The sequence below is a fragment of the Medicago sativa genome, chromosome 5 (assembly GCF_051527215.1).
Source record: "Medicago sativa cultivar Bolivia chromosome 5, Bolivia_mono, whole genome shotgun sequence".
Taxonomy (NCBI): Eukaryota; Viridiplantae; Streptophyta; class Magnoliopsida; order Fabales; family Fabaceae; genus Medicago; species Medicago sativa.
Genome location: NC_140753.1, coordinates 79275597 through 79279357, shown reverse-complemented (window position 1 = coordinate 79279357; position 3761 = coordinate 79275597). Strand labels below are relative to the sequence as shown.

Below are 3761 nucleotides of genomic sequence, written 5' to 3'. Positions count from 1 at the left end.
TGGAATAAGGTATAATTTTTTTTTTTTTTTTTAAGTTTTAATTGTTTCATTGTTGAGCAACAAACCAATCATGATTTTAGAATTTTATATTATTTCATGTTTTTAATGCAGCTCGGGTTCTAAGAGATATTCATGTTGTGTTCCTTTTTTCCAGCATCGCACAAAGGTTTATTTTCTGCCATCTTTTTTCTTCCAATTGGAGGTCAGTTCACTCGCTAGCTCATAGTATCACGTGTATGAATCCTAGGTTCAATGATGTTTTGAACAGAGGTACAATGATTCTTCTATTATTATTTTTTTAGGTTGAATCATTCTTTTAAAAATCCTTGTGTATTCGTAGCTGCCTGCCGAACAATTGAATCATTCTGCTATTTTGGGTAAATCAATGATAGAGTGAAAAAGAAGGATAAAAATCATTAATTCTCATTCTTTCGTATTTCACCCTCACGAATGTGTCTTATTCCACCATCACGAATGGGAAGAAGTCACATTCGTGAGGATGGAATATAAAGAGAATGAAGAAAGAAAATTAATGATTTTGTCCTTTTAATGATCCAATTATTCGATGGATAGCTATACACACACACACACGAGGATTTTCCTCAAAATAGAAGAATTATTAAACATGCAGGCAATGATTCAACCTCCAAAATAGAATAAAGGAATCATATAGTGGTTGAATGTTTCAAAGTTGTCTTTAGGAAGAATGATGCAACTTGCAGGCAAGATCGTCATTGAAGCAGCGCTAGGCATAGCAATGGGGCGGGGTGGGGACGGGTTTTGCCTTCCCTGAAATTGAATCTCATCCCCGTCCCCAATTGGTTCGGGTATTCCCGCCTTATCCCCATCCCCGAACTGAATCAAAATTTTTTTTTTTCATAAAAAAGGAGTTTTTTTAAGCTTCAATGGTAATGTTGTGATGCATTATCCAACAATTTGCACTCATTTTAACATTTTCTTACCGAATAATTCGGTTGCTTCTTTAACTATCAATGAAAGTTCTTATATCATGACAATTATCAAACCAAATAACATGGCATATCATTATCAATACCCTCAACAAAAACAAAAACATAACCTTTCTACATTCAGGTAGGGTTTGGGTATGGGTTCCAGGTGGGTACATATATCCTCGTTACCCGTCCCATACCCGTATTTTAAAATCGGGGAAAACCCAAACCCATACCCTAACCCAGTCAAATCGGGGAAAACCCGTCAAATCGCGGTTCGTTTGGGCGGATACCCATGGGCACGGGGTTTATTGTCATGCCTAAGCAGCGCTGCTTCATAACGTATATTGGTTGAGTTAACCATAACTTTATTTTGAGCACGAGACAAAACTGGTTGACGTTGGTGGTGATCTTGGAATTAACCTCTAATTCATCAAATACTCTCATATTCATGCACCTATAAATCCCTCACCTCGGAGAAATTTCTCAGAAACAATCATCGTAGAAAATAATATTGAAACTACGCACAATCATACTCTTGTTTGTCATTATAGGCCGCAAAAACTTGTGCCCCTACCATGTCTGTTCTGGTTGGATTCACTCCGCATGAACCAGAATAGGCATGGCAGGGACGCAAGTGATTGCAGTCTTTAAAGACAAGAACAAGAGTATGGTTGTGTGTGCTTTCAATATTATATCCTACAGTCTGATTGTTGCTAAGAAGTTTCTCTTTCGGGTGTGGGAATTATAGTTGCGGGTCTTAATTTTGCCTCATGTGGTACAGTATGCCCTTATCTACTCGGGTAGCATTAATTGTTCTCAATTGTTTAGAAATAAATGGTATTCATAAACGACACTTAAAAAAGAAGGGGTGAACTATTGTCTACACCTTTTTTTTTTTTTTACTTTTAAAAGGTACAACATAATAGTTATGTTTGAATGAAACATTTTGGAAGTGATTTTCAACTTGAAAGAGTTAATCTATATATATTAAAAAAACTTGGAACAATAAAAGTATAGTTAGAAAAAATGCCAAAAGTGTGTCATTCAAATATCAGCTGGATTCATGTTTTTCTTCTCTATGTTTGGTATTAAATTTCATCCTCTTCTGCAAATTTCTGAGCATTCTGATGTATTATTACTGAAAAAAATGAAACACTTGTCAATAATAGCAGCTTTGTATTGTGTTATCTATTATAATTATGTCATCCTTATGTTGGTCTGCAAGAACTGAGAATTTGATGATCTAGAAACAAAAAACAAAAGTGTGATTTCAATGAAACCGAGAATTTGGCATGTAAAATTTAAACTTGGCATGTAACTGAGAATAAATTGATTCTCCTCTTGCTATAACCATCTTTGATTCTTCTCGTTGTGGCTCCTTTTATATATGCAGTTCAATAATATAGTGCAAGTGATTTTCTCCTCTCCAGCATCTGTGGCAATTATAGTTGCTTACTTCTTGGTTGCCACTGCTGAACAGATGTTTCCCTTCATCCTAGATGCACACAACATTAATTTTGTTGACAAATTACTGCTCCAATCCCAAATGTTCAGAATATTTACACAAATAGGGTGTGCAGAAGAGTGACAGATTATAGCAATATCTGTAGAATTAAAAGTTTATACTTTTTGCATATTCTATCAAATTATCTGTCGTTCAAGATTATGCGTTTATATCATGTAAATGAAGTTTTTGACGGGGTATATTAAGTAAATGATAAGAGAAGAACATATATACATATACATACGTATATAATGGCAGTTTTTTGTTAAAATTTACACCAAGAGTTGTTCCACCCATCACTACTGGTTTAAGTATAACTGTGTGCTTGTCGAGGAGGTCGAGGGGTTGCAGGAGTTATTCAACAGGCTGGCCAATGATGAGAGGTGAACAAGGCTTCTTGAATTACCGAATAAACACACTTAGTGTGTGTGAACCAGACAGCATGAAAAATGAAAGTGAAAAAGTTGCACATAATGATTATTGTCATGTTATAGTCCACTTTAGGCCTCAAAATGTATATTGGGCCGGCACTGAGTAAAACAGAAGTTTCTCCAGAAACTAGGATGTGTTGTTACTTCTGTTTCTTCCGGACATTCTGGTGCATCTCCCTTTGAAGTTGTTCTTTTGAGTCTTTACTTGCCTGATCAAAGATGCAATTTCACAAAACGCAAAATTCTGCATACCACCAATTATTCATTTCAGACATAGGAGAAAAGAAGACCACAAAGACAGCCGAACATCCGTTAAATTGACTGCAGACTGCTAAATATAATGCAGAAAAAACAAAACAGAACTAGCTGAAACTTCCCCGGCCAAAATATGCAGCTTGAAACACACCACTATCTGAAACTTACACTACCAACCCCAACAGAACCAAAGACAGAAGCACAGCACAGATTCTATTTTGCTAGGATGTAAACAAGAATCATCACACACATCAATAAGTTTCTTTTTCCTCTTTAGTTTTCTTTCTATACACTCGAGAAAGATTGTGATAATGGTCTCAAACATATCTAGAAAAGAAATAATAGATTTTTCTTTTAAATAAATATACGATAAAACAATGAATCATCATATCTTCCTCTTCTTCCACAAATATGGAAGTAAATGTAAAGATAAATCTCTTGTAAATCAGGAGGAAATAACGAACATAATAGTAGTAATAATAATAATCTCTTATGCCATTGCCTTGGAGCTTCTTCAATGGAAGATTTTTTTCCTAATAACATGTAGAGCTTATTCCCTATTTAAATTTCAACTATATTTTCTTGTAAATATCTGTCATCCCATGCTCTATCATAGCA

The 3761-nt window shown here is 35.0% G+C and overlaps 1 long non-coding RNA gene across 1 annotated transcript; it reads left to right on the top strand.

The window, feature by feature from the left end:
• The first annotated feature begins 1992 nt into the window (after positions 1-1992).
• Positions 1993-2378, top strand: LOC146925460 (uncharacterized). Its single transcript, XR_015011047.1, has 2 exons — positions 1993-2038; positions 2347-2378. It is a non-coding gene; the product is annotated as an uncharacterized LOC146925460 (long non-coding RNA).
• Positions 2379-3761: the final 1383 nt, after the last annotated feature.